The 27,290-nt window shown below is 35.1% G+C and overlaps 1 protein-coding gene across 2 annotated transcripts in view; it reads left to right on the forward strand.

Annotated features, from left to right (window-relative positions):
- The window catches only part of CALCR (calcitonin receptor), a 161,433-nt gene that overhangs the window by 14,234 nt on the left and 119,909 nt on the right, over positions 1–27,290 (forward strand). Inside the window, exon 1 of one of the 2 annotated variants that reach the window (XM_011998261.1) lies at positions 16–305. The exons of the other annotated variant lie outside the window; for it this stretch is intronic. The gene's annotated coding sequence lies outside the window, so the exon portion shown is untranslated. Of the gene's footprint in view, positions 1–15; positions 306–27,290 lie in introns of those variants that run through there. 2 annotated transcript variants of the gene reach the window in all.

Raw genomic sequence — 27,290 nt, forward strand, 5'->3', positions numbered from 1 at the left:
TCCAAAGGGAAGTTGAGTTATAAGAGACTGGAATACCAGTGAGAAGTATGAGAGAGTGGGTGGGAGATAATGTTTGAGAATCTCTTTTGCTGCCCCCAATTTATGAAAATGGCTTGAAAATATTTACAGTAAAAGACCGAAATATTTCCTCAAAGATTAGCTTTGCTCCATTAAAAGTAATGAGTAGAAATATTTAAAAAAAAAAAAAATTTTAAGTACCTGAGTATCTTGCCAGCAACTTAACACCACTGTTAAAAGTGAGGAGAGACACAGCTTTCATCATTGGGACTGCAGGTTTATTTCAGGTAATGGAAATATTTTGGATGAAATAAGAGATTGACTAATGACACAAATAAATCATTCTGCTAAGCTACAAAAGGTCAAAGGTCTTTGTACATAACCCAGGAGGGTGTGAAAGGCACTTTTTAATAGGCAAGCTGTAGAAAACCAGATTGGCCTGGTTCTGCCGAACAGCAATCATGTAAACTGATTTGTTGCATCTTAGGGACTGATGGGAGGGAGTGGAAAAATTTTGGTTCCTCAGTATCTAATTAAGCAGGGCTGTCCTTTGGACAGCCTGGTTTCTGTGCATGAATCTGGGTAAGAAAGAGGTGTGGTAGAAGCTTGCCTAATGTGCCTACTAATTTTTAAAGTTACAATTTGCTGCCAGTCTTACTATATTTTCTCAAATAATTTTTCCCACTTCCCTTTTATCCTCATGACATGGAAGTTGATGACAGGGACAAGGATTTTTTGTTATTTGACAGATTTTTAAACCTTCCATGTCATCCCAACACACTGCTTTCCTTGCTGTACTCAAGTGGTGGTTTTCTCACTTTAATCAGCAATGGAATCACCCGAAGAGCTTGTCAAAACAGATTGCTGGCCCCACTCCCAGAGTTTCTGATTCAGTCTAAGGTGAGGCCCAAGGATTTGCATTTCTAGTAAGTTCTCAGGTCATTTTGATGCTGTTGGTCAAGCTATCAAACTCACATTCCTTCCTAGGGATTTCATTTGACATACTGTCTTCCCCATCCTTTCCACAGTTCAAGGGGTTTTGAGTGAAGCATTTCAAATTCTTTGCTTCATCACTACCCATGTTTCTAGTATTTTCTTTTCTTCCAGTAATTTCTTTCCAATATTCCAAATTTATATGAGACAGAACTGTATAAATAAGGGGAAAAAAGTTGCTTTTTTTCATTCCAGTTAAATGATGATAAATACAATAAAAAGAGTCTTTATTTAAACGACTATCAAGAACAGCAAGACATGTGAAACCTACCTTTTTCCTCTCAATATCTCTACTGATTCTTTGAGAGATACAGAGAAATAATGAAGCTCTATTTTCTTCAAATGGCATTCTTCTAACTCACTAAAGGTGCAAGTTCCAGGAAATATTTTTTCTTTCTAAAACAAATAGCAGAGTAAATAATGTCATTTTAAATAGTATATATAAATAAACATTATCAAACCATGGTATACAAAGAAATAAAGATTCTACCAATGTGACTGCTTTGAAAGCTACTACTACTGGAAAAATAATTTTATAAAGCACAAGAATTGTATTTCTTTCTGAAAATTGGATACAGGGTGGTAGGTAGAAGGGTATTTATATTTTTGTTTTATATTATTTTCTGTATTCGTGATTAATTTCATCAATAAGAATTTTTAAGAAACAGCAAAAAAAATAGGTGTTAAAAAAGACTATGAGATTTAAGTTTGTTTATTCAACTCACCTAAATTGAGTGCCTAGTCTGAGCTAAGTATTATTTTAGGCAATTATAATAAAGACAAGGTGACATTTCCCTGAAAGCCTCTAAAGCACAAACTAGGTAATAAGCAAATAAACAAATATAACTAAAAGATTAAAAGGAGTTAGGGTCTTGCTTTTTCAAGGGTCAAAACATACCATGAAGCTGAAATAGCTAAAGTACTACAGTACTGACACAGAAAGGGATAAATATATTAAGGAAACAAAATAAAGAGTCTAGGAACATATCAGAATTTAGTATATGATAACATTGGCATTTTAAATCAGTGTCAAAATGACAGAAAATTCAAAACAGATATCTACCTTCTATCATACTCAGAAACAAATATTGATATACTAGGAGAAATACAAGATGATATATTTGTTATAATCTAGGTGTTATAATCATAAACATAACACAAAACCCAAAAGCCAAAAGATAAAGAGAGAATGAAAGACTTGACTATATCTAAATATAAAATTTCTATATGGTGATAATTTCTGAAAATAGTAATATGCCAACTAACAGCATAGAAAAAGTATTCACAATGTATAGAACAAATAATATTCATTGAACACATATTCTGTACCAAGCACCATTCTAAAAATTTACAATCACCGTGTTATTTTTAAGACTTAAGAAAAAAACTACCATTTTTTCTTGCATATGTTAATTAGCTTGATTTAGCCATTCCACAATGTATACATATATCCAAACATAAAGTTGCATACTATAAATATATATATAATATTAATTTGTCAATTTAAAAATTTTTTAAAGAGATAAAAACTATCAGATGTGTACTTTTATTATCCTCGTTTTATACATAAGCAGTCTGAGAATTGGAGACATTTGGTAAAGTGCCAGTCATCTAGCAAGAAAGAGGCAAAACTGGGATTCAAATTCAGATCTCTCTGATTCCAAAGTTATTAAACGCAGAGGTAAAAAGAGTTTCTACAAATTCAAAATAAAAAGGACAAAAAGTAGGAAGTCATGGAAGATGAACCAAATGGCCAAGGTAGTTATGATAAGACATTTAGCCTCACTAATAATCAAAGAGAAGCAGAAAATTTAGTATTGCTTGTGAAAATTACAAATCTTAAATGCTTCGGCCCAGCATTTCTACATATTTTCTACCCTACAGAAATGCGAGTCTTTCTGTACTTATCTTTAGGTGCATCTAGAATGTTCTTTGCAGTATCATTTGTAGTATTTCAAAGATGGATATTGCCTAAATGCCAATCAATAGGGAAATACTCAAATGTATTATGTCATACACCTATTTTAAAAGAATGAGGCAGATCTATATGTACTGACATGAAAATATGGTCATCATATATAAGTAAAAAGAAAGTTTCAGGACAATATATAGAGAGAGACAAAAAAGATCCTGTTGTATAAAATTATACATTCTACATATGCCTATGTGCACAGAAAAATATCTAGAATGGTAAACCTCAAATTGTTAACTGTTTCTACTTCTGAGGAGTTACGTGGGAGATGTAGAATGGGTATGAGGGAAAACTTTTACACATAAAATAAATTACAAAACAAAAGTTATCTCCAGTTTAGATTTCATAATTTAAAATACATATTTTGTTAAAGGTAATCAGAAAAAAATATATAATGGAAAATATTTTAAAGCAAATTTTAATGAAAAAGTGAAAGACATTTAAAGACATTTGAACTCAAACACTGTAGACCAGTTGTTCTTGAACAGGATCTCAGAATATTGGGAAAATACTTCTCACTTATATGTGACTCAAGAGTATCAGTGCCCTTTAGTGTCAGGCTTTGCTTTCATGCCAATATCAGGCCACTGACAATAAGGTCCATCCAAATTCCATTTGTTTTCTTTCTGCATCCCTACTCTACTGTTTTTAAGCAAACACTTGCCCCGGGGAAAAAAATTCAAGTATCCCCAAGTATCTTGATGACTTAAAGGTAACCTTAATGGATTCAGAAATAATTCCATGGCCATATTCATTTAGGAACTCTTTGCAGGATGCCGTGTTTGGTTAAGGGAAGCCACACAGTGTGAAATATCTGTCCCAAGCAATTGCTATTTGAGTCACCTCAGTGTTACAGAAGAGCTTTACTCTTTTCATTGTTGTTCTAAAAGACCTCAGTGAACATGAGTGTTTTCATTACAATAAAAATAGAGCAGAAAAACTTGTTCATTCATAAATGCAATAAATATCTGTCCACTGATTATCCCAAGTATAGTTTCCTTCCTATCAAGTTCTTGTTTATTAAGACCTGTTTTTAAAAACATGATTTCAGATTATATGTTAGCTTTATGTTTCTACGTGTTTTAATAAACATATGATAAACTCAGTGCTGTGCTTAATCTATGCCACTTTGAGTAATTGCTGGACTGTACCAATAAACTATTTACCAAGTTTGGAATTCAATGTTTCCCATTTGATAAATGTTTGAAAGGTTAAATCCTTTCAAAACAACTGGAAGGTAGACATCATTCAAAATGCTTAGGTTTTTTTGTTGTTCTTGTTTTGTTTTGTTTTGTTTTGTTTCCTTCTCCATAAGTGACTTTTTGCAGTTTAAACCACTATCAAATTCATTTTGGCTGCTAACCCTAGTCCTTTCCTGTCTATTCCAGATGACCCCAGGAGTATGCAGGCTTGTTATTTCTTCCCTATAGCTAGTTTGAGAGTAATAAGTCAGTCTTTTTCTAGCATACCCATAGTCCCTCAGGACTCTGCATTAACTGTACCCACACTGTTTCAAGCACAGAAATGATAGGGCATTGCTGAAGCATGATCAGATAAAAGTCCCCTTTCAGCTACCAAATCCTGACCTCCTTTTATTCATCCAAGGAGTTCTCCAGTGCTGTGCAGAGGACTGACACATGAGTAGTATGTCTGTTTGACATCCCCTGTCATCTGGCTGCGACCTGCCTACACAGAAGTTCCCAGCAGCCCTCAAGCCCAAGGGAGATGGAACCTGACAATTCCCTGTAACCAGCACCACCAGTCCCCTCAGTGTAGCAGTTCAGTACACAGACTCTGGAGTCAGAGATTCTAAGATCAAGTCTTGGTCTTGCTAGTTACTGCAAACATGGCCTGCAAAAAAACAAATTGATTTTCTCATGCTTCAATTTTCTCACATAATCAATAGGGACGATCCTAGCTCTCAGAGTTACTGTGTCAATAAAGACTGAATGAGTAAGGTTCTCAGCACATGATTAGTGCAGAATAAGTGCTCAAATAATGATATTGTGTACTTTCTAAAATGACATGTACATATAATATATATATGGCCTGGCAATTTGAACATCTATCATCTTTACCTTCAGAATTCTGCATTTATCCCATCCTGGAAAATGGGACTTCCCTTTGGAACATAGTGCTTAGATTAAACTGGAAATAAGCCTGCTAATGGGTCTTAAACTTTCTGCTCTTCCCAGTGTGCTATTGCTGGACTCTATATTGCTATAGTCCTTTCTCATCTCTCCCTTCCGTAGGTTTAGCTACCTTGTTCTCACAACCAGAAAGGGTTGTGATCAGTATAAATCCCTTGTTGGAAATGAATTATGACAGTGTTAACTTTGAGGTGTTAATCATTGAGGTGTTAATCATTGAGTGTTAATCATTGAGGTCACTCATGCTGTCTAGCTTTTATCTTCTTTGATCCCTTTCCTTTCTTCAAGGAAAGTTTGCATATGTAAGATGATTCTTATTCTATAAGGAATAGAAACAGATATATTCTAGCAAGTGTTGAAAACCTTACTTGCCAAACTCTAGGAAATAGAATTTCATGAGAAATAAATATATTGTCTAACACATGACTTGTAATAGAAATGATGTTTCCAACAAGGCATATTTTATACACTAATTTTCATGATAACAACTTCTCATATAAAAAAATAAACAGACAAAAGCAGTCTTGTAGTAATTTGACAAACCCATGTGAAATGTCACAGCAAAGCAAAAAGTGGAGTACATATAGCAATGGAAGGCTTAATCTCTGACCCTGACAAGTTTAACAGTTAAAGTTTAAATCCAAATTTCTTAAACAAACTTACAAAAGCAGAAATGACAAGTAGGTTTCTTTTCATTGTCTACTCTAGATCTCTGCTTTGAGAAGGATGCTGAGGTCACATTTAAGTGCAGTGGGATTTAGTGGCATGTTAGAAGACAGTATCTATCATGGCAATAGAGTGGGATGTGATAGGATTTGTATCATGTAGTTACCATCTCTGCTTGCTTTTGCATCACACAGACATCCTCTTGTATACTCAAATACAATATAAATTTGTGGAGAGGGAGAAGACGCTAACATTTGGTGGAAGAGTACAGAAGATTAGTCTGAACCAAGTGCTTTTCAAAGCACTTCAAATGTGCTAATTCACAGAATCATCATAATAAACACTATAAATATATGCTGTTATTAGCCCCATTTTCCAAATGAGGACATTGAGGCACAGAAAACATTAGTGGCTTGCCCACGTAATGTAGTTAATAATGATAATGAGCAGAGCTTATTGACAGAGCTGTCAGGAAATCTAACCCCATTCTGTGTCTTTACCACTTGTATTAATCTGCCTCCAAAGTTTGTTGTGCCAAAAAAAAAAAAGGGTAAGTTTTCATTAACATATTTCTACGGCATGCGTTTTGTAAACCTAGCACCACAGAATGCTCATGTAACAAGGGATCTTGCTCAAACTTCCGTCTGTTAAAGGATCCTATCCTTAATACCCAGTACCTCCTCAGGATCTCCCGGCTCTTCCCTTGTTGAGCAGCTCTGGAAACTCTTTGACATATTGAACCAAAATCTCCCTCCCTCTGGTTCGCACCTTTGATGGAGCAACACAAACCAATCTACACTGTCTTCCACAGGATGACAATCTACATCTTGTCAGTGAAATATCTCCACCATGGGTGAGATTTGATGAGAAAGGAGATAGCAGATTTTTTAAATAGCCCATAATTGAATAAAAGCTCATTTTATTTGAAAACTTTTTCCCTCTAAAATAACATGATGTATTTCGAAAGGAGAAGGTGTGAGTTCAGGTGTCCATTATGTAGCCAGACAGATGGATATGTTGTTGTTTTACCATTGCCATAGAAACAAGTGCTATGTTTATCTCATCCAGTGAGGAAGAATTTCTTGGGTCTTTCCCAAAAGTTGTGACATGTGCTACACTGAATATGGTCCACCATGTCCATCTGGACAAAATAAATCTCCTTTTTACTGGGGAGGAGTGCTACATAGGGAAGAGGGGAACTCTACTTGAGCATTTCTTCCTATGAGCTCTGTCAATTTCTTGTTATTTGAGATTCACAAATTATCTTTAATATAACAATCTATTAATGTGCTATACTCATGTTTGGAGATGATGCTAATTATCAAAGAAATTAGGTGTCTAGTTCTGTCCTCTAGAGAACACTGGAAAAGGCCAAAGAGGAATAATTACAGAGATGTGGTTTAATATAAAGGTTTTATATCAAACCTGATTCAGCCATACTCCTGGCCGTGAAAGTGGCTTTGTAAAGATGGTGCTGAATAAAATATAGCCAATCAATGGGTTCATAAAGATCAGTCCTTGACCTTAGTTTTAGTTGAAATCATATTTGTAGGCCCATTCATTTGTATACCAATGAAGCTGAATCTTAGCTTTAAATGACTTAACATAAGACCTGAAACAGTGTGGCCTGGGAAAGGGCATCACACAAACTATCAGGACACCCGAGTTCCATCTCCAGCTCTGCCAACAGGTTTTGTGACTTTGCTAAGCTCATAATATTTACTGAGCAACTGTTTGGCTTTGAGAACTTTAGCTGGGCATTTTACCTTATTTAATTTTCATAGCCACTTTGTAAGTCAGGTAACCCATTTACCTTGTACAGACGAGAAAATTTAGTCTGAGGGGCTAATTAACAATGCCCAAGATCACTCAGCTGATAAATGGCAATGCTAGAATGTGATGACTCAAGCTTTTCTCTGCATTAAACTATTTCTATCCTTTCACTTCCTGAGTTTTAGTGTACATCTTCGTAGCCACAAGGTCGACATGCTCTGCACATTCTTTGCCACTTTGACATTCTTTGATTTCAGGGTAAATATTTCAATATAATGTCCTGTTCTTTTTATTATGGTTATCCATTTCACTGCTGACAGACCTTTTTCTTAAGTTGTGTCATCTATATTGAAAATTTATCTCAATCATATTTACCAAAATATGAAATCTCTACTTAGATAGACTTAACACGCTATATCATCAGGATATAATTTCACATTTGTGAGATCTGTAAAATAAAGCAAAATACTGCAGAATTTGACTCCTACAGTCCAAAACTACAGATACCTTTGCTGACAGTAGAGGTCACTGGCACCTTCCATTCTCTCCACGCAGGAGATGCTCCCCACAAAGGGTGGTTCTCAAATTTGTTTCCCAAAGGGTCAGAGGGTGGTAGACCAGAAGCTCCTACAAGATTTTACCAAACTCCTCTTTACTTTTGCTGTCACTTTTGACCTAGTGCCTACAAATAAAGTTATTACTGTATTTGTGGAAATGGAACCCAAAACAACTGGCACTAAAAAACCCATGAAGAAGTTGTTGTTATGGTTGTTTGAACATTTAAGAATTGATAATGAGCATATGAATCATGGCAGCAAAAAGCCCTCAGTAATAAATAGGGGCATCGCTTGTTAAATGAGTTGGGAAAGTTTTACCCAGAGCTTCATCCCTAACAAAGGCTCTTAGAACCCTCCCTGATGAAGTACACATTTCAAGGTCTTGAGCGCATTTCTTAGGAGCTGACAAGTTCTCCATTAGGTGGCGCAGTGTTAACACTCTGTTAATGGCTTTTTGCCTTTTTTAAAAAGAATTTTCTTTAACTTGTTTGAAAATCTCAGGACGGACATGCTTTTATACATGGTGTTTTCACATACACTCAGCATATTTACTCCATTTGTAGAAATATATTTTGAAATTAAGTAATTTGCAAGTTTTTATATCTTGTTTTGTGTTGGTTTGCTAATTTTAGACTCATTCATAATGCCTTCTTCCTTCAAATATTTAAATTATACATGTCTAATTATTTTTTCCTTCTCAGAGATAAGTAGAAGCACATATAAATTTAAAATATACCTTTAAATATTACAGATATTTTTAGTAAACTTCTTGGAAGTGAAAATTTGTAGAAACAAGAATATCTGTGTTGGATTGCTAGAAGCTGGTATCACAGGTGCACTATTTGCAGTTGAACCATAGTAGTAGCTAAGTAAACAACAAGAAGGTCACATGTACAAATTATGCAGATGATTCAGACAAAAACATCAATGCATTTTAGTTATTTGAATATATCAAGTAGGTGTTTTGTCATTGCATTCAGATATTGTTCTTGTCTGATACCCTTTAGCAATTGTCACAAAACTCTCTCTCTCTCTCGTGTGTGTGTGTGTGTGTGTGTGTGTGTGTGTCACCCAAATGGAAATGCTTGGTTGTAATTATCGTGAATTCTAAAAATACTAAAGCGGCCAACATTGACCAAATTGACAAGACAATTTTCTTTCCCTTTTTCCACCCCCCACCCCGAGACGGAGTTTTACTTTTGTTGCCCAGGCTGGAGTGCAATGGCATGATCTCTGCTCACTGCAACCTCCGCTTCCTGGGTTCAAGCGATTGTCCTGCCTCAGCCTCCTGAGTAGCTGGGATTACAGGCATGTGCCACCACGCCTGGCTAACTTTTTGTATTTTTAGTAGAGACGGGGTTTCGCCATGTTTACCAGGCTGGTCTCGAACTCCTGACCTCAGGTGATCTACCTGCCTCGGCCTCCCAACTTGCTGGGATTACAGGAGTGAGCCACCATGCCCGGCCTAAATTGACAATTTTCTTCACTAATTTTTCTTTAAAGGGAAAACAAAACGATATACATAGAATATGTAGTAAATGCCATCTAACCAAGTCATTATTTTTAAAAATAAAGCTGATTAAATATTCTATTCTAAATTAAAAAAGATTCCACCTCATATTTTGACATATTGTTGTATTTAGTTAAGGTGCAACAAATGATGAACTCTTATCATTTATGTTCTGAAGCAAATTATTGCATTTAATTATATTGCCAGTCTGATCTCTTCAGAAGATGAGATTTTTAGTGATTGAAACTGAATTGCCTATTTGTGCTGTTTAAAGCACTACTCTATTGGCAGCATGCGGTCATTTTGGATAGGTTAGCTCCCGGATAGCATCTCTTGAATGCACTTATTATGGTAATGTTTTAACACTGTTCATGGTGTTTACATTTCAGTTAGGTTACAAAGACACACAGCTGCCCCATTGGCTTTGCATTTTCCATTAATTTTATTTAATAAGGTCTTTGTCAAGCCCTAACCCCTAATAGAGGAGGCTTATCTAGTTGGATTGCTTGAATGAATTTTAAAATCAAGGTCTCAATGTTTTTAATTTGATGTTTTCATTTTTGATACCTTAACCACAAATCCTAACCTAAAATTATTCTCCTAGGAAACTTTCTATGGAAAATCATGATTAACTTCCTCTCTTGGTCTCCAGGGCAATTGTCTTTATGTTATTTAACAACAACTTCCTAAGCTGAGTATTTTAAATGGTTTACAAATTTAGAATGCTCAGGAAACTGGAAAATTCAGTAGTTGAGAGGATCTCATTCTCCCTTTTCTATCAGATATCCCTTTTTTTCTCTCTACCTTCCCTAGTTGAGAAAAGGGAATAGACTTGAGAACTAAGATAATCATTTGAAAAATATGTTGTTGCCCTTAGTTATTTAAAAAAAAAAAAAAACAGGTCTAAGAATACTTTCTCGTCATTCAGATTTTAAGATTCCATCTGAATAAAGAGTTCAGCAGCTAAAATAATAAATGGTGATTATCCAACCCCTCCACTGTAAACATGAGAACATGAAGTCACAAAAAGCTAAATGATCAACTAGACATCCTTCTTTGAATAATTGGCAGAAACTTAACAGTTAGAAATTCTATATCTTTTTTTGTCATATGCTGTAACTATATTTCCATTTCCCTTCCCAAAAATAAAGAAATAACTTAAATCCAACATAATACCTTTTTCCTTGAAAATTTTTATAATCACAGCATTACAATTCTCAGGGAAAAAAAGAAAAAAAAAAACTGTATAAAAATTTAAACCTTAATAAAAGTCCCAGGGAATGAAACTTTACATTCATAAACACACACACACACACACACAAAATTCTTCTGGATTGAATTATTACAAATATTATCAACTCACAATTGGCCAAGACAACGTAACTACATTATGAATTCTAATAATTCGTAAGTATTTAAAGTAAAACTTTTTTACAAATGCTTCTCTTAATGAGATCAGTGAAGTATTTTGTTTTGGGTTTTTCTTTTCCTGTTTTTCTTCATTTTAACTAGTTCATGTATTCATGCTCAAAGATTATATTTTGCTAGAAGTACACAAATATTACCCTCACTTCTATTCATAATTTTGTTTTTTCTGACCTCAGTGCTGAAAAACATGTTTATATTAAAAGTAGGTGAAATTGGAGTTTTATTATAGTTATTTCCCTCGGTTCTATAAATTCCTCCCTAGTTATATGTCAAAAATCACATGATGATTGATCATTAAGAATTATGTGTAATCCTTTTTCAGCTTAACAACTTATTTAGATCCTCCTATAATTTTGTTGAAAGCAAAGAACTGGAAACCACCAGACTTGCAAAAAGCTTTGTTAACCGGTCATTAGAGTCGTTCCCTTTGCCAACAAGCCCTAGTGTTGGAGCCAAGAGGTTCTTTATCTCCCAAAAAGATGCTCTATCCAAGATGAGTGAGAGGTGGGCTTTTGTGTTTTGTTTGTTCTTTTGTAAAGTGGGAGAAGGGTGTTTATGAACAGGAGTTAGAGAAAAGAGAGCTCCTCATACCTCAGACAAGTTGTAAGACAGATCAGTCTTAGGAAAGATAATATACAGAGATTGAGAACCCAATAACTGAAACTCAAAACTACTCATATGCCCTCCCCCTTAGAAAGAATTTCCATAGACAGGGTTATGTGTATACTTATTTGAAAACCACTGTCTTAGGGAAGTCTCAGGGAAGCAATGTTCTGAAGCATGAGGAGTGTGGCCTTGAAATAAACATCTGTTCTTATGCTTAAGCAATCAGGACAGTCCCATAAGCTCCTTTTTTAGGGGCAAACTACCCCCCATACAATGTTCTGAGGCCTTTGATGAGATGGCACACCTGAAAGTCCATGATAGCGAGGTCAAGTGGATTCAGAAACAGCCCATTAAGTTACTGGGACCAATTACTTGCTTTGAATACTCAGGTGTGACTTTCCAAGTGTGAGGAAACATAATTGCATGGGATTATCTATTGCTGTGATTGAGCTGGGAGCACCTGCATTCTAATTCAAACTCCACATGGTTGACCTGTGTGGACTTCTAGTAGATCACCCATATCTCTGCTTTCCTGTCCATAAAACAGAGGAGCAAATTAAGTATGGCCTGCTTCAAATTCTTTGTTGAATGAGTATCAGGACAAATGTGGTTTTCATGGACAAAGCCACCTACAAAAATTATTCAAATTAAATAGTATGCTTCTAATTTTTAAGGCATTGGAAATTTTAAGTAACAAAAAAGTAAATTTGTTAGCAGGATAATAAATGATATTTCAAATGCAATTTACTTAGTACTTTTCATGTATTTGTTTATATATCCCCCAACGTTTTCTGCATTCAGAAATTAGAAATCAATAAACTGCAGTGCTATCTATAGCATTATGTATAACATAAACTATAAAGGGGACTGCGATCTATAAATTAACATAATGTTTTTTGTGACCCTAACTACCAGCTAAAATACGCAATCTCTAGCTTTCATCCAGATCTGCCAAGAGTAGAGTTCCCACAAGTCAGATAACAGGTTCTAAGAGGTCTGTACCATGAGATCAAGGGTCTTTTCCTTTGTTTTTTGGAATTTGCTAGAGTCAGGTGAGAGAATTTCTATCTCCATTCTGCACTTTTGTCTCAGGTGCCTTCTGAGAGCTTGTCCCTTCATATACTCACATATCTCCTTTACCCAACTATGGGAGGATATAGATGAGAATGAAGGCATACATAGCAGTTTATCTTGAGGAAGAGAACCCAAGTCTGCATCCAGTTTCTCCTCCAATCTAATAATATCCTTTGAATTAGAAGTCATGCAGGGTGTGGTGGCTCACGCCTGTAATCCCAACACTTTGGGAGTCCAAGGCAGGTGGATCACTTGAGCCCAGGAGTTCAAGACCAGCCTGGGCAACATGGCAAAACCCCATCTCTACCAAAAAAAAACCAAAAAATACAAAAATTATCCAAGTGTGGTCATGCATGCCTGTTATCCCAAGCTACTCAGAAGGCTGAGGTGGGAGGATCACTTGAGCCAAAAAGGTCAAGGCTGCAGTGAGCTATGATCGCACCACTGCACTCCACCCTATCTCGGGAAAAAAAAAAAAAAAAAAATTGACGCTCACTTATGGGCCCAGCTTCAGGACAAATGTTGGGAAGCCACCATTTCAGGCTCTGAGGCCAGACAGTCTGGGTTTGACTTCCAGCTACTGCCACTTAAATACTGTGTGGCTTTAAATAAATTATTTACCCTTTATGTAAATCAGTTCCTCAGTGAAGATCATAATAATAGCATCTTTGTCACACTTCTCTTTAAGATAAAGGGTAATCAGTCACATAAAAATAGTATAACCATATACATTGTCATTCAAACTGGTACACTTTTGTGAGTGAACAGGGATGTTATTAATAATTACCTCAGGACAACAGGTGTGAGCCAGTACTTTACTGGGAAATACAGGGTGTAGGGGTTTGCTCTATAATAAAACACCTGGCATGGTACCTGGACCTTGCATGATACCTGGACCTTGTTAGAGTTAATGCGCTATTCACATCCTATTAATAAAATATTGATATTGCCTATGGGATTATGGAAAAAAATTTCTTAGAATATGGTATTCTCTTTCATATCAGCATTTTCTGAATTTGTTAATTTGCAGCCGTATTTTTTTTTTTTTTTAGTAAGGGGAGAGAGTGTGCTCAAATGTATATATGTAGGGGAGCTTCTTATCACTGTGTCATTTGTTTAGCCCCTACTCTAATCCCTAATTAGGCTTAGTTGCTAGAGAAAAGCTCACTTTGTCCAAGAGAAACCCAAGCATGGAGTGTAGTAGTAAGGAGATTCCTTGCTTTTGCTCCAATCTCCACCCTGTCAGATGATGAAAAAGGGGTGATATGAGGTCAATCCCGTGGTAGTTGCAGGACTAAAGTTTAACTTCAGGAAGTTGACAGCTATTTTTTGTTTAGATTTAAAAATTTTTAATACTGTGTCAAAAATCCAGCAAAAATAATCGGTAATTCAGAAGTCCCATGAAGTAATCTCTATACTTCTTGCCAGCATAGGGTCTTTTTAAAACATGTTCTCAGGGTCCTGGCTAGCCTAGCATCAGCTTCCCCAAAGATGGGACTTCCATTGTTTTTTGGCAAAACATCATCAAAGTCCAGCAGGCAAGGTCGTTTGACCTGGATCTTTTAATTCAACATAATCCTAATATGAGGACATACCACGTTAAATTTCTGTTAAATGCAACTTCTTAACCAAAATTCACTTTGTTTGATTCTGTCTATCTAGAGGCAGAAATTACATTGGGTAGTTTAAATTCTTTTAATATTTATTTCCCTTCTAAGTCTAAATTTAACAAAACCAGCACTCTACAGCCAGAGGACAGGATTTTTAATCTATGTAACCTGAAAAGCAACAGCATACATGAAAGTCATATTTTATCCAGGAGCCAACTAAGTTCCTTTATTCCTGATAATAATATCAACTGGAACAGCAATTATGTAAGGCCTCTGTGTTTACAAGGTAGGCTGAGAGACACATCACATGAGTACCTTATCCTTTCCATCCCACCAACTTAACCTGCAGCAGGCCCAACCTTATCCGTGAAGCAGCCTAAAGAAAAAGTCCAAGCAATATAGTACCACAGAGCATGTTTTCTGCCCTTCTCCGCAGTCTGGGGAAAGTGTGGGACAGCTCCAGAAAAGATGAGTTCATATTCAGCCTGGGAAAGCTGCACAGCGGCCTTTCCTGCTGCTCAGCATGAAATGAGCCTTGAGCAGCATGAAATCACTGACCACAGGTGTAGAGATTCGCAGTGACATAAATATCTTTGCTGTTGAGCAGTTGGAGGAAAGCTGTGGGAAGATTTGCCACAAGCTCCTCCTGGCCAAATCTGCCTTTATAAAGGAATTGTCATTTAGGTCACACTGTTGCTGAGAAGCTTGGTGAGTCCCATTCCAACTTCCAATTAAAAGACCTACGAAGAATTAGAAAAACATGTAGATGAGTCTGTATCTCAGACTATTCAAAGGAGAAAAGCAAAATACCATACAGTGCAAAACTAAAATCTTTTATGTGTGAAAAAAACCTTCATAAACAAAATTTACAAAGAAAAATAAAGGCAAAATCACAATCTATATAATAGACAACTTATTAAAAATACATCCACGATGTTTTAAAATTCTTTCAAAAATGACAGACTAATATGAAAATATGCAAAGAAAATAGAAAGCAAATACCAAAGGGAGAAAAAGTCTTAACCAAATACGTGAAAAATGTTCAAATTTACTAACGATGAGAGATGTAAACGAATGTAACTAGTACAATATTTGCCTACAAACTGGAAGACTTCTTAAAAAATTGTGAACACCCAGCCTTAGCTAGCATATGGAGACTCTAGCCCACCTGATTTTTAATTTTTTAAGCCTTCTTCCATTTTATTAATATTTGGTATCAGAAGAAATTTCGTTTTTATTTTATTCATTAATTTTTTCATTGTTTGTTTTAGTTTCTTATCAATGTAAGCAGGATATATTTTTATTTAACAAAATTAGAAGTTACTATATTTTAATGGAAGAGTGTATTCCAACTACGTTTATTGTCATAATTGTCATGATTGGTCTTAAGTTATGCTGTAAATTTTTCAATTTCTATTCTGCTTTTTTATTTTGTTTGTATGTTAAGCAGTTTATGTCTTGTTTACTTTTAATTTCTACTAAAATACAAAAAACAGAAGTACCGTAGCAATTATTATCACATATAAATATACCCTAAGTACTAATTATAATAATTACTGAGACTAGTAATGGAAGAAACAATACAATTAAGCAATAATTTAAAATATTAAATATGATAGTTTTAACAATTTGATAGACTAACGTGTTGTTGTTAAAATTTTGGTTTTAAAAAAATTGGGCCTGGAAAAAAATATAATTGGAAAAAAATCTTAGCCAACAAAACTAGTTACAGCATGATCCCAAATGCACAATAACTGTATGTTCTCAGGTGTGTGTGTGTATATATGTATAATCATTGGCCACACAATGACATTTAAGTCAAATATAGACTGCATAAACAACAGTGGTCCCATAAGATTATAATGGAGCTGAAGAATTCTTATCATCTAGTGATGCCATTGCCATGCTCACATTGTAGCCTTACTTTCCATGCTTGTGGTGATGCTGGTGTAAATGAACCTACTGCACTACCAGTTGTATAAAAGTGTAACATACAGGCCAGGCACAGTGACTCACGCTTGTAATCCCAGCACTTTGGGAGGCCGAGGTGGGCAGATCACTTGAGATCAGGAGATCGAGACCAGCCTGACCAGCATGGCGAAACCCGGTCTCTACTAAAAATACAAAAATTAGCCAGTTGCCATGGTGGGCACCTGTAATCCCAGCTGCTCAAGAGGCTGAGGCATGCAAATCACTTGAATCTGGGAGGTGGAGGTTGCACTGAGCAGAGACCGTGCGACTGCACACCAGCCTGGTGTGTCTAACTATAGCCCTATATACAACTATAATACAACTATAACTGTAGCCCCAGAGCAAGACCCTATCTCAAAACAAAAAACAAAAACAAAAAACAAAAAGTATAGCATATACAATTATGTGCGTTACATAATATATAATAATAAATGAATATGTTGATGGTTTATGTATTAATATACCATACCTTTTACCATTATTTTAGAATGTACTCCTTCTACTTACTTAAAAAAAAAAATCAGTGAACTGCAAAACCATCTCAGGCAGGTCCTCTAGGAGGTATTCCAGAGACAACATTGTTATCACTGGAGATGACAACTCCATGTGTCTTATTGCCCCGATGACTTTCTAGTGGTATAAGATATGAAGGTAGAAAACAGTGTATTGATGATCCTGACCCTGTGGGTTTAGGCTAATGTGTGTGTTTGTGTCTTAGTTTTTAACAAAAATGTTTAAAAAGAAAAAATTAATTAAAAAATATTATAAAATAAAGAAATAAATAAAACATTTTTGTACATATGTACAATTTGTGTTTTAAGCCGTGTTGTTACAAAAGAGCCAAAAAGTTCAAAAGATTTAAAAGTTCATAAATTTTAAAAGTTACAGTAAGTTAAATATAAATTATTGGAGAAAGAAAAATATTTTTTCATAAGTTTTGTGTAGGCTAAGTGTACAGTGTTGATAAAGAGTACATCATCTGCAGTAATGTCCTAGGCTTTCACATTCACTCACCACTCACTCATTGACTCACCCAGAGCAACTTCCTGTCCTGTAAGCTCCGTTTATAAGTGCCCTGCACAGGTACGCCATTTAAAAAATCTTTTAGACTGTGTTTCCACTGTATTTTTTCTACGCTGTGATATGTTTAGATACACAAACACTTGCGATCATGTTACAGTTGTCTAGAGTACCCATTATAGTAACATGCTGTACAGGTTTGTATCCTAGGAGCAATAGGCTATTCTGTCCAACCAAGGTGTGTAGTAAGCTATACCACCTAGGTTTATGTAAGTACACTGTATGATATTTGCACAATGACAAAATCGCCCAAGGATGCATTTCTCAGAACTTGTCTTTGTCGTTAAGCAACATATCACTGTATAGATTTGCATTCGTAGAAAAACAGACTGACAGGTAAACATCAAAATGGCAGCAAGGATTATCACTCATTTATTAGTTTTTGGTGATTTTTTCTCTATGTATTTTTTTCTGATTTTCCAAATTTTATGTAATCAGCCATACTGTGTTTATGTCCAAAAAATACCAGCTACTAATATGAATTTTAACATAATGCTCATCAAAGAGTTTCTCAGAAAGTAAAAACATCACAAATTTGTCTAATGCCCTATAGCAGACTGTAGGGATTATTTAGAAGTTTGGAGATCCAGTTTACCGTGGATAACCATAGACCAAACTCTTTAAGAAGGGTGAATACTTCCAGCCATATAGCTCTTGAAATCTGCATGTGGACAGACCGATAGGATGGAACTTGAATTGCACTCAGCAGCTTTCTTTGTATGTTAGCACATAAGTCACAATCTTGTGCTGTCCTCTAGCCCTATTATATACCAAAAGAACATAAAACACCTCAGCAGCTGATTTTTTTAAATAATAAAAGTATTCAATATATTTTTCTGAAGTCAATATTTATTGTAAATACAGAAGTGAATGTATCTTTCCCCAGTTTCTAGCACTTAACTTCAAATATGTTGCTCTTTTACCGTAAAAATAAAGGCCGGCGCCGTGGCTCACTCCTGGAATCCCAGCACTTTGGGAGGCCGAGGCAGGCGGATCACCAGGTCAAGAGACAGAGACCAACATAGTGAAACCGCGTCTCTACTAAAAATACAAAAAAAAAATTAGCCAGGTGTGATAGTGGGCACCTGTAATCCCAGCTACTCGGGAGGTTGAAGTGGGAGAATCGTTTGAACCCAGGAGGCGGAGGTTGCAGTGAGCCGAAATCGCGCCACTGCACTCCAGCCTGGCGACAGAGCGAGACTCCGTCTCAAATAATAATAAGTTTGGTGTTTCATTTACAAAGTCATAATTTGACTTTGATACTTTGAGATTTATAATCCAATTTGTATGTCTTGTTCAGCCCAGTGGAGTGAATTTGCATGGCAATCATATTTTACAAATTATAAACCAAAACATATCTGAATTTTTTCAGTCTTTATAAGGCTGTAGTGAGTTCTAATGCCAAATCACTCGTTTGTCATTTTTCTTAATGAAATTGAATTTTTTGCTGTTAATATTGAACTGTTTTCTACTGAATCCTGATTATGAGTGGGCAAAGAAAGATGCTGAATTAACTTGATTTATAGAGAAATGTTTATATTCTCCCATTCTCTGTTTATACCACTTAAATATAATAAACATGTATATCTTTTTCCTTAGAGCTATCATAAAGTTTGAGCATATTTTAAAATTAGGACAGTTAGAGATAAAACAAATACAAATTATTAAAAGGAATAAGAAAAGATAAAGTTTGTTAGCCATTTAAAATATCCTGATTACCATGGGGCATTAAATTTGTCTTGATTTTTGCTGTAAGTAAATGCAAATAAAGAAACACAGGGAGTTACATAAAGATCAAAATAGTTGGAAATTTTATCAATAAATGTAAACATTTTATTGGATCTCAATTCAAACAGAATTTTAATACATGGTACCATGTATTTAAAATGTTGAACATCAGCACAAAATAGTTTCAACTGCAATTTTAACAAAAACAGAATGACTGTATTCAAATGGGCCATTGTATTTACCTGCCATCCATACAAAAGAGTAGTATCCTACCCATTGACTGCTGTCTTCCTACTTAGTATACCCATGCAACCCTTTCACAGGCACTGAAAACTCACCAGGTCCAATATTGAATTACCTGCTTTTCAAGTCCTGCTGAATTAATCGGAGTTTTTGATTGCACATAAAAATTAATTCGCAGTCATCAGGGCAACAAGTATTTTGTTGGAAGAATCCTAGGGTCGCGGACTTTCCGAATCTGAAAGCAGCTACTCTCTTTCTTCTCTCCACAATTCCCTGAAGGGAATGGAACTAGGCATTGAAAGCCTAGTAGGAAACCAGGAAGTACTTTCTTATTCTCATCTCTGCTGCTGTATGCTCCTCTGCTTCATTTCATTGTAGACCTGGAATGTCTTCAGCAGTGGACAGCGGCCCCACAAATCCTTACTTTGACGTGTGTTCTTCAGTTCAGGTCATACAAAGGCGTGAACTGCTTCTTTTTCCTACTCTCTAGAATTACATCAGAGGGAAGTTTCTTTTACTTCTTGGAGCACACCATGCTCTTTCCATCACAGCCTTTGCCATAGAATGTTCTGCCTTTCCCCATTCAGCAACCACCTTTTACATATGGAAAAAGCAAGCCTTTCAGAGGTGTTAAGTAACTTGCACAAGAACACACAATAAATATTTGAGCTGGGATATAACCCTAGGTTATATATGCCTGATTCCAGGGATGTATACCATCTAGAAATGACTCTTTGGGTGTAATTAACCAAAGAATACATTGTCAGAGACTCATAAGGAGACTCACTGATTTCAGAGAAACACTTCTTTATAGAGCCACGCATTCATCAACCAAGAATGATTTAGGTTTCTCAGTATTACTAGAACACTGGGCTGAGTAATTGGTAACTAAACAGATATATAATACTAGATCCTAAAAGTCCCTGATTGAAATGGCAGAAATGAGATAATCATCATACACCTACTCTAAATGGCAACCAAGATTTTGAATACATAAAACATGATATATTTGCCAAACAAGTGATATAGTCAATAAATGTAGATCATCATAGGCTACGAAATTCACAAGACACTTCAGAGGAGAGATGGGCCTTTGATTTAGTGATTGGGATTTCATAAATCCATACCCCGGGGATTTTAATGGACTTTATATATAGAAAGAACGACAATGAGAAGAAAACTGCCTGAGGAGCTATTGTAACATATCAACGTGTTATAACGTCACATACTGAATAAAGCATATAAGATCTCTGAGTTTAGATTCTTCTAAGAGTTGAGAAATACAAAATCTGGAAGAAGAATAGAGTGAAAATGTTTCATCTGAGACTCTTAAACTCTAGAGGAGTCTGTTTCAGAATATAACACCATCCGCATACATCAGTGTCACCTAGAGTTTGTTAAAGTATGGATTCTAGATCCTCCTCAGTTGTATTCAACTAATATCTCAGGGGATTGGTCTCAGGAATCCACTGTTTAAATAATCATCTAAGCAGATTATTTTATTTTGACAACCTCTATTCCAAAGGGTGCATGTACAATCTCTAGGAGGCACAGCACACATGAAACGGTTCGTGAAGTCTTGAGCATGTACACCTATCTGTCTAGAGAAAGGTCAGTGACTCTCATCAGATGCACAAAAGGGATCTGCAATCCAAAAAAACAAAAAACAAAAACAACAACAACAACAACAACAAAAACAACAGGTTAAGTATCACCAGAATATAGGAAAGAAGGCCAAGGTATTTTAAAGATTGAGAAACAGAATAGTTTCAATATTAAGGGAATAAACATTACCTAGCCCAGGATAGAAGCCCTAAACTGAGGGAAGATCTCAGCATACAATGATGTTAAAAAGATGTTAATTCCAAAAACTAAAAATAAGTATTCACTATCTCCACTGAAAGTGGAAGAAGAATAACTTTCATAAAACTATAGCAGAAGAAACTGAGACAGGAAACAAATACTTCTTCACACTAAAAATGCTGGGAATACCCCAGAGGGTAGGAATAAACTAGACAATCATCTATCCAGGAAGTCAGACACACGAAAAGATATGTTATCCAGGCCTGTTTGCTTTTTCAGTAGAACCATACTATGCATTTCTTGGCTATTTTTGTAATTGTGATAACCACAAAGGTCCCAATAAAGAAAAAGACCTTATGATATTTAAGGTATTTTGAGTGCATAACTTTATTAACAATTTAAGTTAGTCCCTTATTATATTTTCTATGTTCTTCATTAATTTTCCATTATTATAGCAAAATGATCACTAAAATGAAATTTAGTGATTTCTTTTAAAATGCACATGTTGAGCACATGATTTGGCTAATTTTCTACTAGAAAAATATGATAAATGTTTTATTTAATAATACCCATTTTAATAAACTAAGTTTACATTTATGAATGGGATACCATAAAATACATTGTCTTGGGACCCAAATAAAACGATCTCATATAAACTAGTCAATTTCATTGATTTGGTCAGAAAAATACAAACCTCTCAAATATGTTGTTTTACTTTTCATAAGAGATTAAAATGTTGACTTTTCATCCAGATGGTTTATATATATGTATGTATGTATGTGTGTGTGTATGCACATATATAATCAAAACAAGGATAAGAAGTTTGTAAAATGTGTTCCATGGAAAGCACTGTAACAAGCTGGTTAAGTAATTGACATAAAATTATTTTTGTTATTTTTTGAAATAAAATTGCAAGAAATGATTAAATAAGCTAATTGCTAAAGGCTAAATTTAAAATAATCATAACCATAAAAAAACTGTAAATTGAAGAGTTGAAAATGTATACTATAGAACTAAACTAATAAAAGCATTATCTAATGCAACATAGTGAAAGAAAAATAACATCAGGAGACATCAGTTGTGTTCCCATTTCAGCCACCAATATTTGTCTTAATCTGTTCTGATATACTGCAGTTCCATGAGGTAACCTAGCAAATGATACCTTCATTACCCAAAATATTAAACTATATTCTTCTCATCTGAAGTACTAAATTCACATTAGAAGATGGTGGCAATGAGAGAATTTCACTATAACTTAAAACTTGGAACACTGTGTAAGATAAAACAACTTTATTACTTCACTAAACAATTTAATAAATGTTTATGAATGCTTATTTAAAATGAGTAAAGTTGCCTCACAACTTTTTCTTAACATTAGTTTTTTTTTTTCTTTTTTACTTTTTGATTGCATCGAATTTCAAGCTTAGAAAAAAGTCACAAGAATAGTAACAAAAAATCCTATATGTTCTTTATCCAGATTTTCCAATCCATTTTCTTTATAATCTTTGACATTTATGTTTTTTCTAAATCACTTAATGGTAAGTTGGAAACATTGTGCTACTTTACCCTAAAATATTTGGCAGGTATTTTCTTTTCTTTTCTTTTCTTTTTTTTTGAGACAGAGTCTCGCTCTGTCGCCCAGGCTGGAGTGCAGTGGCGCAATCTCGGCTCACTGCAAGCTCCGCCTCCCGGGTTCACGCCATTCTCCTGCCTCAGCCTCCCGAGTAGCTGGGACTACAGGCGCCCGCCACCGCGCCCGGCTAATTTTTTCTATTTTTAGTAGAAACGGGGTTTCACCATGGTCTCGATCTCCTGACCTTGTGATCCGCCCGCCTTGGCCTCCCAAAGTGCTGGGATTACAGGCGTGAACCACCGTAAGAACAAGTATATTCTCTTAGATAACTGCAGCTGAGTTCTCAAAATCAGGAAATTTAACAGTGATATAATACCATTATTTAATTCACAATTCATACTTAAATTCCACCACTAATGTCTTATGTCAAGAATGATCCAAAAGAAAAAAAAAGTCAAGAATAGTAAAAATAAACTCCATGAGAATATACAAAAAAATTCAGAAGTTACTAAACATATAAGAGAAACAAAAAGGTTTACTCTTGGGGGAAAAGAAAAAGATGATGCAGTCCACTTTTCTCTATAATTCTTAGAGATTTTATTCTTTACATAAAATCAAAATAATTCAGAGTTTTCTGCAAAGTCTCTGGTTTTTCTTTCCAAAATTAGTCAATAGGACACATTAACGTTTCTTAAACAGAAGTGAATGGCACTATGAGACAGATTTCTCTAAGCGGATCATTAGAGCACAAACACAATTAATGGCTAGGCCTACTGGCAAAGTATGCCACTCACTTCCATGAAATAGTGTGTGTCTGTCTAGGGGCAAGAGGCATTTAGCACAGAAAACAGCTATCAGGATTTATTTCCCACTTTAAAAAGTGCTCTTACACTTGCTGCACACACAACTTAAAATCAATGACTGGAAGCAAGAAAGAACTGGACAGCTTCACCAGTTAAGTTACTCCTTTTCCTCAAAGGCAGTAGCAAAATATTAACCTGAATGCATTATCTACACTAGCATGGACATACATACAGATAGCAGCATTAAATAAATACACAAAATTATTCAATGTGATACAGGTTAAGAAGGCTGAGATTTGAGTGGATGCAAAAAACTATTTCAAATATATTTTTAAACTAAAAATTCTGTTTTTAACCAGAGAACTTTACATATTATAGCATTAGCAAGAGAGTTCGGCTTTGTTTGGTAATTCCAAAGGTCCCACAATATGGCTTAGTCTGCATCTAACTTCATAATGTCACAGAAGTCGTCACCGTCTCTTAGGCCAAGGACACGTCCATAAAGAGCATACACAGCCCTTGGTGAATAAGTTGAGGTTATTTGTTTCTGGTTTAAAATATGAAATTATTTCAATTTTGACAGTCTGTTGTAATTTTCTGTATAACTCAAGTGAAAACTACTGGACCAAGGAGAGATGCCCTGTGGTCTCTATGAAAACATTATTTACTCATGCATTCAAAAACTGTGAGTTTATTCATAGAAGTAGTAGTGTCCTAACAATCACTATGTGTGTCCATTTTCAGTTCATAAGACTTTAGCATACATAATGTTATGTCATCCTCATACTTACTGATGAAATGTGTGCTTAAGTGCTAAAGAATAAAAAGTTAAGACAGGCCCATGTACTTAAGAAATTTAAACTTCCATGGAGAAATACCCAGCTAGGTGTCATTATTTTAGTGGGAAGAATAATATTTGCCCTTCAACTTGTTTAGGATATATTATCCCATAGATTTCAGTTGTGTAATTACCTATGTCTCATATAAGCTGTGTCTTATTATTACAGGAAATGTTGATTGGACTTGGAGAACTAGAGCATAAGTATAAAATGAAAAATCGTAGGTCAGCAAGATTCAATAATAGTGAGTTTTACTTTCATTTCTGAGTATTCAAGTGAAAAATTATGGAAAGATTACAAACAGCCATGAAACAATTTGTAAATAATGTTGAGAGGCACTATAGTTTACTGAGCTGGGAAGATTAGCATCACAGCTTAATTACTGACTGATTTAATGATCTTGGGCAAGTTTTTAATTCTCTAAACCCTAGTTTTCTTATCTGTAAGATGAAGGCAAGAATCAGTCTCTCTACTGGATTCTATATAGATTGAACGCTCTATATAAAACACGTACTATAATTCAATAAATGTTCTCTTTTGTATTTGAATAATTCCATACAGGATTATCTATGTATTTCTAAACACTGTAGGCTCCCTGGACTTGTATTAGAATAAATATTTCTTGTAACAGCTGTGTGTTTCTTCAGTAAAGCCTTGTGCTGCAATGATTTGACTGGAAAATGAAGGAGGAAGAGAAAAATGTAATGAAACTCCAGTTTCAGAAGAATATTTGTTGTCTTCAGTTCTATAATCCTGTTATGTATGAGTTTAATACTCCCTCATTATCACTATTAGAAATGAAAACCCTTCCTAAGCATGGCCTCTTTTGAAATTGTAATTAGTAAAAGTGGAATTTTGTTGGAAAGGGTACTAACATAGTTGAGATAATGTCTACTTGCATTGATATCTTTATTCAAAAGAGTGACAATTATTTTTGAAGGAGTCAGGCTTAACATCTTGAGCAATTCTGTGCACTTGTGACCAGAGAGACCACATCTTAAGAGGCAGCGTTGTGTACAGGGAAATGAGTGAGCTCTGGAGCAGGCTCTCCTACTTTACAAATCTCAGCTCATCCATTTACTTTCTGTGTGATTTTGGACTTACTCCTTAATCATACTCAGCTTTACTTTCTACTCTTTAAACTGGAGATAAAAATACATACTTGTTAGGGCTATTGTAAATATCAGACCGTTATGCAGTCGTCAAACACTTGATACATGGATACTAAATCATGTTTCTTAGCTTTATATTTAGCTATTTGTATACAGAACTTTATGACATTGACAAAACCTTTATAGTCATATTTCTACTTTAGATCATTCTTTTTATAGTGGTATTTTCAAAATTATGCTTATGTTAGATAAACGCATTGATCCTTTATTAACCAATGGTGGTTTATTTGTTTTCTACTTTAAAATGTGGGATGGAGAAGTGATCTCTAGAGCAATGAGAGTGTCTGTACAACTGCTAAACATTATGAAGGTAAAAGCAGGCTACTACCAATCCCATGAGCAGTGACCTCCAGATTTATTTCCCAAAGATAAAACATTTATAGCAGAAGAAAATGGAGTACTTTTTAAATTTACTGGGAAAGGAAAAAAAAAAGTCTCTAAAACATTGATACTTTATAGGTTTTAGATCTACCTACCTACAAAGTTTTATGAGCTAAGAACCCCATCTGTATACTTCCTTCCAATCAGAGCAAATCCAGCCTTTCAGAGTGCTTCCACACCTAAACCTTCCAGTACCTGTCTAAGCATCTAACAATGCCCCCCTCTTTTTTAAAAAAAAAATATTTCCTTCAACCTCCTCGCCCATTGGAACCTTATCTCAATGCTTCATTAACACAGAAGCCAATAGCAGTTTAGTGCTTCATCCCTCCTATTGGTCTTTGCACTTCAACAGAGGTCAAAGGCTGATAATTACGTTGAAAGTATGAAGCGTAATTTGTAAAAAAGTGTCAGGCTTCTGGAGGAAAGAGTTCTAGAACATTTTACGAAAATAAAATCATACTGGACGATTGGTACCAAGCCATTTTTGGGGCATTTTAGCCAATACAGAAAAAAATGAAATTGTCTATCAGACATGCTTTTGGCTTATTCAAAATAAAAACCACATTGAGTCCCAAGAAAAAGGGAGTACAGTTAGTCCTTGCCTAATATTGTCAATAGGTTCTTGGTAACTGTGACTTTAAGCAAAATGATGTATAACGAAGCTATTATTACGTATTTCAAATGTAATAATAAAATGAAGTTGAACAAAACTATGTTATTAGAGTACTTTTCAATTTAGGTTACCAATTTCATTAAATAAACAAGGATAAAAATGAGAAAATTGGCTTCACTTTTATCCTCTAAAATGTTAGTCCCCAGGTTATTTTTAGGGAATTACCCTCTTTAATCCCTCAGATGTGTATCTAGGTATTTTCCCACTTCATACTTGTCGCAATCCTGGAAGGCAAGTACTATTATCACCTTCATTTTGTGAAAGCTCATGAAAGAAAAGTAGTTAGGGTTGAGTAAGTAATGTGTTTTTTTTGTTTTTTTTTTTGGTTTTTTTTGTTTTTTTGCTTTGGACATGAGGAATCAAGGCTATTGTATGATGTAGATTTGTAATGAATTCCTGTAGAAGTGCTCTTCGGTCTTTTGGCAAAGGATCACACCTGCCATTGTATTGTAAAGAATTGCATCCATAGACAACAATCTGTCCACTCTTCCAAAACCTAACCAGATGGGCTGTTAGTAAGTCTGTCCCAGTTTAGGGAACCATTCCAGTGTCTGATATAAAGTGCTTTAATAATTTTGTTTCATGTATATCAGCCATTGACTGAGCTTTTGGCACACTATGAAGAGCAATTATGTAGCTTTCTCATCACTCTCATTATCTATCTGTA

The sequence above is a fragment of the Mandrillus leucophaeus genome, unplaced genomic scaffold (assembly GCF_000951045.1).
Source record: "Mandrillus leucophaeus isolate KB7577 unplaced genomic scaffold, Mleu.le_1.0 Scaffold565, whole genome shotgun sequence".
NCBI classification, from domain to species: domain Eukaryota; kingdom Metazoa; phylum Chordata; class Mammalia; order Primates; family Cercopithecidae; genus Mandrillus; species Mandrillus leucophaeus.